This window comes from Chaetura pelagica, unplaced genomic scaffold (genome assembly GCF_000747805.2).
Source record: "Chaetura pelagica isolate M959 unplaced genomic scaffold, ChaPel_1.0 scaffold104, whole genome shotgun sequence".
Lineage (NCBI taxonomy): Eukaryota > Metazoa > Chordata > Aves > Apodiformes > Apodidae > Chaetura > Chaetura pelagica.
The window spans coordinates 4,870,855-4,880,363 of NW_009953786.1; the positions used below are offsets into that span (position 1 = coordinate 4,870,855).

The 9,509-nt window shown below is 40.4% G+C and overlaps 1 protein-coding gene across 1 annotated transcript in view; it reads right to left on the reverse strand.

Annotated features, from left to right (window-relative positions):
* DUSP22 (dual specificity phosphatase 22) overlaps window positions 1-9,509 on the reverse strand; it is a gene marked incomplete at its 5' end in the record, with an annotated part of 35,866 nt that overhangs the window by 17,388 nt on the left and 8,969 nt on the right. The window lies entirely within an intron of this gene.

Genomic DNA, 9,509 nt, shown 5'->3' on the forward strand with positions numbered 1-9,509 from the left:
TGCTGAACTGAAAACCGTTCAACCGTTTGTTTGTCCTTTCAGTTACTTTCTGTAGCAATCATCATTGGTGCCGCTTTTATTCATGACTCATAGAAAATACATTTGTGTTTCAGCAAAAAACAACCACTAATTGACTTTAGTGAACAACACATTCAGGTTTGGTTGTGAAAAATATTATAAATTAATTTGAAATTACATGAAGAATAGGAACAACCAAGTGAGATGCTCCTGCAATAGAATTTATACATTTGGTTTGTGTTCTTGAATAATACAGTGGTTTTTACAATTCAAGTTTTTGTTAGGAAGTAGTCTCAGCAGAGACTTCTGTAAAGTCCACATCATTAAGGCTGGAATGTGCCAATCAAAAATATAAAGTGTCCTGTTAATCCCTCCCCTCTGTCACCCTTTCTAAAATTGCAAGAGGGAAATGCTGAAGAGTTAAGGATTTTAGTGTACTTGCACAGAGCGCTGCACATGCTATTTCCAGTTCTAACCCTGTAATGCAGTTCTAATCTGGCTCATCTGAAGGAATGCAGCGTAGGAAAAAACACTAACGGATTTATACTAAGTTGTGGTTTACCTCCTTTAGGACACACCAAGAATATTTACAGGACTACATACTTCAGCTGAGAGGAAGGACCTTGTTAGTCTGCCTTGACTAGATGCTTCATTCAAGCCCCCAGGCATGTCAGGACGTATCTAGCATTAGAACACTGACTATCACACTTTGTCCCTGAACCCTCAATCTTGAGTACTACAACAAAATATATCTCTCCTGCCTCTCTCTTTCAGGTAATGATGGATCATGACTGCTACACCTCTGGAATGTGCTCACGTTACAAGTGTGGATTAACACCCTCTCCACATCATCTCCTCCACACTGTATCCAAGCAATGAGGAACACCAGGCATTTACTGGTCTAAACACCTCTTGTGCAAACAGCTCGCCACTGAAAGCTTCAAACAGTCCTCTCCTCTCTGCCATCTGCCACTACAGGAATGTCCTTCCCCTGACACAGCTAGTGCTTGCTGAGCAATCCAAACAGCAGACTTAGTGCATCACCAAAGCAGTCTCTGCCAAGGGCTCCTCGTGGTGAAGGCCTGGTGCGACAAACTTTAAAAGCTGCTTTGTGGAAGTCTTTTGGAGATGTCTCAGTGGGCCACAAATGTCATTTTTGAAAAGTTAGTCAGAGGTCCCAACTTCACCAGCAGAGCCAATTCCAGACAGGGCATTACTTCAAACTAGAGAGAATCTTCTGGTGCCGCTACACCTGAAAGAAAAAGGGTAGCTATTTTGCTCAGCATGGTCTTCTGAAACATCTCATGAGGGGAAACCCTTATCATGAAAAGGCAGTGAAACACCATAGAAGAAAGTTAAGGTTTTTTTATTAGAAGAAGCACTTGTACACTTTCTCTTGACCACAGCACAAAAGCTGAATATTGACAGCTTCCAACACTGATGATATAAGAGGTCAGTGTTACAGATGGAAACGCAACAGTCTGACTTGACTAATTTGCAGAGCTGATCTTTATACAATAGCAATCATCTTGTGTTGTATTAGCAACTCTGATTCTGAAGGCTATCTTGCCATCTTCCTCTTTAATAGCTTCCATAAGTCTTTGGGCTGGATACCAAAGAAATCAGAGCTTCTGCAGAGAACATGCTGCCCAGCAACATCCAGAATGGGCTTCTGTCATGTTATCAAGCTGCAATTTTCATATATGAATGGTCTTCTACAGCTCAGAACTTCTGTATGCTATCCAACATCATTGTGTGGTTTTAATAGACTTGTGTGGTTCTCACTGGCTGAGCTGCATATGTCCAGAATTAGCATATGCTTTCCTTAAAAAAAAGTAGAGCTGACTGGTTTCCCAGTATTTCCCTATTTAGTTATTTCATGTTGAGCAGTGATATGCTTTTGAGTCCAGACAAATGCTTTCTTGAGTGGTATCTGCATGAAGCTACACCTTCAGATTACAGAACCAAAGCAAGCACCAAACCAGCGCTCAGCACTTCCAGAGTTACCAGCTGAGGAACTTGAAGGCACAAATGGAATTTTTATTTCTGTTTTAGCACAGAGTAATCCCCCTTAGAAACAAAAAATTAAGTCAGTCCAGAACCATGGAAGAAAGAAAAAAGTTCCCACAAACTGGTGATAAAAGGGAAGAATCAGTAAACTTGAAGAAAAAGAGGCTGTTTCCCCTTCAAAGCTTCAGCAAAAGCTTCCCTATAGTAAACTTATAGTAAACCTAACTGCTAACAGCAGACAAGATAGCAAAAAACAAAATAGCTGCAAAAATACTATCCACAAGCTATGCTAAGCAGATTACTTGCATTGTGCTAGAACTGCCAGTCCAGTTCCTCTATAGGAACTAACTTTGCTTTTGTAAAAAAACTGCACATGTATAGTCTAAAGATCTGTAAACATACAAGACTCATGCCCAGCTAAAACTGGTTTAAGATTTACAATACTCAGTCAGACTTAAAAAAAAATGAAACAAGATTCAGATCTTAATGCAAGCTGATATGAACACACTATCTATACTAGGTCTGCAGGATATAACCATTTGATCTCAGGAACATTTCTCAGTTTTGATAGTGTTCAGTCATTTAGCTCTTCACTTTCCTTCAAAGATCTCAATTTACCAGGAAGTCATACACCTTTTTTTAATTCATAAACTTGATCCAGCACTTCCTCTTATGATTTCCCCAGCTGCAGTTTTCTCACCCTTAACACCTTATAAAACAGATATATCATACCATTCACCAGATAAAAACTGGTGCAGAGAAGCTATACAGCTTCTCCATAGCATTCTTATTTTTCTGTAACTTCTATTCCTCACACTTACTGGTTCTGCTCCAGTTACAGCATCTTTGTGTTACCTCTATTCTATTAATGCATTTGACTGTTTACTCAGAGAACATAAAAGATTGCTCCAAAAGATCAGCACAGACTTTTGTAAACTGCAGTCTTCCCTTTCAATTCAGCTTCTTAGATACTGAGTAATTGAAACTGTATCTCTATTCTGATTAAATTTTAAGCATTTGCAAGGGAAAAAAAAAAAAAAAAAGATTTATCTAAAATCTTTATAAGATGGCCTGGCCTATGAAGTTTTTTATTCAAAGATACAGTTGTGCTGGCTGCACAAATTAACAAACTGGAAAAGATGCTTAGGTTACTCAGCAAATAGCTCTTCTCTACCTCTCCATGCACACACTTACCATATCAACACTTATTTAGGTAGTCATCAATTTAGGAAAAGGGGAGGAATACAACTGCTCTGGAGACAGCATGTACCAAATTGGCATTGTATTATTAATGGCACTAGAATGCAAAGAAAAAAAGAATTACTGTCTTCTGCAGGTATTCTGGTTAACTATGCAGAATGAAAGAGAAAATCCATAACCTATAAAGGTAATACTTCAAGGAAGTTATAGAAAAAGAAGAGTAGATGTTTTATAGGCATCACAGAGTATTTTCTCAGCAACCAGGAATCATTATTGCAACATTCAAAATACTCCATACAGTGCTTTAAAATAATTATCTTTGTTTTGAGAAGAAATCCCACAAATACTAGGAGTTGAAACTGAACCATCTGAGTATCACATGGACACAGATCGGCCATTCACAAGAAATGGGAGGTGCCTAAAACAGCTCCAGTACTGAGCAAGGAGAGATGACAATATCCTCCAACCTAAAAACTTGTGCATGTTTTGTTTGGATTTAATTTACTTATGTGTCATCCAAATGACTTTAATTGAAAGTACCACATACACTGATGTACTCTTTCCTCATCTGAAAAAACAACACACTAAAAATAAAAGCAAAACAAATATTTTACAGCAGCAAAATACAAAGATAGAAAACTGACATGCATATAGAAACAGTACACATTCAACAGCCTACTCTTCATGCAATCTGTCATAAACAGAGTGAAGAATGGAAAGCTTTTGTGGCAGAGGACAGTACAGGAATGCTCAGGTAAACCCTTGTTGATTGCAGATCTACAGTGCTGGGTTAATGATTGGACTCAATGACTTTAAAGGTCTTTTCCAACTAAAACAATTCTATGACTACTGTGATCATTATGGTCTCCAAGATGAGTGCAGCATACAGAGGTTCCTGTGATGCAGCAGTGCTAAGTCTGACAATGATAACGCTACAGATAAATTAATGCCAAAGGACTCCACAACCACTGGCAACTGCTAACAAGATTCATGTATTTACTAGATCAAACCTCTAGTGCAGGTCAAGAGCAACAGCAAAACTACCAGTAACTGACAAATGTGTATTGGACCATGGGAAAGAAGCTGGCAGGAATGCCCAGGTAAACCCTTGTTGATTGCAGATCTACAGTGCTGGGTTAATGATTGGACTCAATGACTTTAAAGGTCTTTTCCAACTAAAACAATTCTATGACTACTGTGATCATTATGGTTTCCAAGATGAGTGCAGCATACAGAGGTTCCTGTGATGCAGCAGTGCTAAGTCTGACAATGATAACGCTACAGATAAATTAATGCCAAAGGACTCCACAACCACTGGCAACTGCTAACAAGATTCATGTATTTACTAGATCAAACCTCTAGTGCAGGTCAAGAGCAACAGCAAAACTACCAGTAACTGACAAATGTGTATTGGACCATGGGAAAGAAGCTGGCAGTTTCCATCCATTTCCTGATTGATGGACAGGTGTCTACAATGCACGCAACAGGCACCACAACTGACAGCACCTCAAAGCATCTCAGATCAAGGACTGTGAAATGCTCTAGCTGTGAAGTGCAAAGTTCAAAGACCTCTGTACTGAATCAACTTCCACACAAAAACAGAGCATGCAAGAAATCCACTGTTGCCTCTGGCAGTGTATTTCAGCAACTGCTTACTCTCAGCTGAAAAGTCTTACTTGCTTCCAGTGTGAATCTGTGTGACATAATTTGTGAGCCAGGAATATCATGCTGTTCTCTGAGATGGGTCCTCTGCATGAGGACCCATGGAATGTTTGTCTATCCATCCCTGCCCCTCTTTGCAGATAATACTTCTCCAGGACAAGGCCTGACAGACTGTGTAACCAGAAGAACTTTGAGGACCCCTTCCTCCCCCAAGTTTCAAGCTGTACTCTCTTGCTGCACTACACACAGCAGTCACTGCTCAGTGCAGCAGAGGAGGAGTTCTTGCTTTTGCCACTATTTAAGTGTGTGTGGCTGGGGGGACAGCAAGAGGAATGATATGGGAGGATTAAGGATGCCCCAAGTTCAGCTGCTTGGACATGACTGTCCACCACAGCAGGCACTTTCTAGAATGGAATGCAGCTTTTTTCAAGCAGCTGCACAATCCACATTGCTCAGGATTATCTACATTCTCTGTGGGTTCTGACTGACCACACCAGTTTGGTTAGGCTATACGGATAATACAACAGTAAGACCTTTGGCCTTCCAGTCTTCAACAACCCTAACAGCTATTTGTCCTAGCTTTAAAAAGAGAGTTCTACCAAGAGATCAGGTTGTCTTGTCCAACTGTCCCACAGTGAGGAGGGACATCTTCAACTAGTTCAGGTTGCTTAAAGCCCCATCCAACCTGACATTGGATGTTTCCAGGGATGGGACCTTTGTCACCTCTCTGGGCAACCTGTTCCAGCATTTCATCACCTTGACCATAAAAATGTCTTCCCTATATCTAACCTAAATCTACCCTCTTTCAGTTTAAAACCAGTACCCCTTGTCCTATCACTACCTTCTTTGGTGAGAAGCTACTTCCCAGCCATCCTGTAGGCCCTTCAGGAACTGGAAGGCCACTATAAGGTCTCTTTGGAGCTTCCCTTCTCCAGGCTGAACAACTCCAACTCTCTCAGTCTGTCTTCACAGCAGAGGTGCTCCAGCCCTCTGATCATCTTCATGGCCCGCCTCTGGACTTGCTGCAACAGCTCCATGTTCTTCTTGTGTTGAGGCCCCCAGAATCAGACACAGTACTCCAGGTGGGGTCTCATGAGAGTGGAGCAGAGGGGGAGAATCATCTCCCTTGACCTGCTGGACACACTTCTTACGATGCAGCCCAATATATGGTTGGCTTTCTGGGCTGTAGGTCATGTCCAGCTTTTTATCCACCAGTGCCCCCAGTCCTTCTCCACAAGACTGTTCTCAATCCCTTCGTCCCTCAGCCTGTACTGATATCAGTGATTGCCCTGGCCCAGGTGCAGGGCCTTGGACTTGGACTTTTTGGACCTCCTGAGGTTCACAGAGGCCTACTTGTCAAGTTTGTCCAGGTCCCTCTGAACAGCATCTGTCCTTTAGATACGTCAAATGCACCACTCAGCTTGGTGTCATCTGCAAACTTGCTGACTTTGCACTTGATTCCACTGCCTGTGTCATTGATGACAATCAATATTATGATGAAGATCCCAATATGGATCCCTGAGGGACCCTACTTGTCACTGATCTCCATATAGACACTGATCATTACCCTCTGGATGTGACCATCCAACCAATTCCTCATCCACTGAACAGTCCTAAAAATCTGTATCAATTTAGAGAAGAATGTTGTGGTGGACTGTGTCAATTTCTTTACAGAAGAACAGATAGATGACAACCTGTTGGACAGATCCAGCAGGTCACTGCCAAATACAGTATTATTTAAAGCACACTCTGAGATATGTTTCAGTGTCTCAAATTCTGCACAGAGATTTAAAAACCTGAACTACTTGAGAAATAGATTAGAAAGCAGGTGGCAAGAAACCTAATTATTCTCCTCTGTATATGGCTTTTGTGTGGATTTATAAAACATTTGTGAGTGTTCCATGGGCAGCCATCCAGAGTGCTCTGGAAAAGCCAATTTGGTTCACCAAGGCTATTGCCTCTGTAGGAACACAATGATCTGCTGGGCATCACTCTTACTCAGGGGGTGACTTCTGTGCACCTGAAATAACAAACTTTGCCCCATACAACATGCAGTCCTTTCTCTTGGGCCAGTTGCCTGTAAGTTTTTTTGTGACAGGATTACAAACCTGCGTCTTTAAACTACAAAATGCTTATCTGAGCAGTTAATATGCTTTCTGACAATGATGTACTTCACTGGAACAACATCTTTTTGGATGCTCTCCCATTATAAATTAATTTCAAGATTGGTTTTATTAAAGGACAAATTTCCTTGAAATAGTTTATTAAAAAGAGCTAAGGGGTAATATTGCAAGACAGTTCAAGCCAGATTTGGCAAGTTCCTTCCAATCTAAATTATTTGAAGCCTTACAGAGCAACTGTCTTTTACTTAATGCAGGCTGCCAATGTCTAAAGGTATAAAAAGCCTTAGAATACAACTGATTTTTAAACTTATTTTTTCCCTGTTATTCCAGCTTGCGAGTACACAACTTCCTAAAGGCAAAATATTATGAAACACCCGTGAATCAGACATCCATTATGGTTTGTAAACAATCATTGAAATAATGTCTGAAATAAAATTTCAGTAAGAAGACATTATATATTTGATAATTATTTCTCAGCAAGCACACACTATGTCACCTAAACCAATATAATACCTTCACGTGAAACTCTTCAATCATTTTCTAATACCTTAAAAACTTAAGAGGGACTAAAGCAGCATATTTCCAACTACTGCTGTATAAAAAGCAGAGGAAAGTACACTTTTAAAGAAATATTGTATGTTAAGCAATCAAGTACAAATAGTCTGTAACATCACAGTGAGGTGAAATGCTGTATGTTACTAAGTGGAAAATAATTTTACTATTTGTGACAAGGTGTTCACCACATACTCTGGTATTTGCTTTAATGAGTACTGCATTCTTAAGGACAATTAAGCTAGATCAGTCATCTTCATTCTCTACCCACCATTAGCAGCTTTAAGTGCTGCATCAGAAATATCATTACATCAAAACAGTTATTACTGAAACTTCAAAATCTGACAAGCGATGTGGGTCATCTGTCACCTCTCTGAGAGCTAACTTATGCATCCATGTTTGTTCCACAGAGAGCCAAAAAAGGCTAACACCATGGAGAACACGAGCTCTCCCTGTCTAAAAACACTTATGTTCCACAGCATGCACAGAAAGCTTTGTGTAAGTATTTGTAGCATTTACTGTAGATTGACTAGGAAATACTTGAGATAAAATATTGAGAGACACATAAAACAGGAAAAAATGTTTCTTGTATCACTGCATTCCATGCTTAAAGGTACAAATAATATCAATTTCTGAACACAAATGTAAGCCATCTTTCCATGGGTGAAATCTAAGGGGAAAGGGGAAGAGGGAGACACATCAGATTTCAGTAGACTTGAGAACAAGCCCTGAGAACAACATAGATATACAAGATGTAAACAAACTCACCTACAACCTGGCAAATATGTAAATAACAAATACAGTAACACAGCCTAACAGATGTTTTCTAGGCCCTTGAGGAGCATTTAGTTGCGAACAAGCACCACAGTAAGACCACGAATGATCAAGTAATTAATAATCAGCTCAGCTCCCAAAAAAATGGAATTTACAATCCTTCCACTACTTTAAGAACTGTGGAGAAGTTTTAACAGTTGTTTTTCAGACCACCAACACATAAGAGTATATTGCTTGCTGAGAAAATAACATGCATCTTCAAACAGCCACTACTTGTTCCCATACCACTGTAACTTCTGGGACACTACTGTGAACCAGACTAAGCCCAGATCCAGGTAATTATAATCCTTCACGCCTTTTGTGGGGGTAGCTAGAGGAAGAAATGGTGACTTGGCTACATTTAACCCACAAGAGCTCCCAGCCTCACAAACAGATGCACCACCACAAGCGAGGGGGTGGCACGTGGGCTGCCAAAACTACCACCACCACAAGAAACACTGGTCAGACGCTGCAGTCGATCTGTGCCATAATTAGTCTTCCTCCTTTTCTAATCATGATAATAAAATGAATCCAGCTTTTACTCATTTTAGAGAACAGCACCCTGGAGGACACATTACCTCTACCTTACTCCATACAACTCTCTCTTTAACTAAGAGCACTCTTCACATTCAGTATGTTTCAGACTTAACAAGCACCAAGCACAACAGAAGTTGAATGGACAGTATAATAAAGTCAAGAGCTAAAGCTCTGCCTCAGCACACTTCTAAGTTCAAGGTCCGCCCTGAATTCACCATTAACTTCATTTTAGTTTTAAACATGACATACTAGGGACACCTTTTTTCAGCTTACCTATTGATGTGCCTGGGAGAGGTGGAAATTCAGTTTAAGGACTGAATTCACTAGAGACTTTACAGGAAGCAGAGATTCCCAGCAGCATCTGAGGGGTAACAGCAGCAACTGCTTTACCCACTGTTTTGCTGTATTTCATGGAAAGCAGAATGCAAGGAAGGAACAAAGAAATTCAAGAGGGCAACAGCTCCCAACATAAACCAAATAGTAGGATTTTAAGGTGTAGCAAAGCCCAGTGAAACTCTACTCCTTCCAAAGTAAGCTGGCTTAAAGAAAAAAGCACAACAGTTCAACACGGGAGACACACAGCCTGCTCTTTCC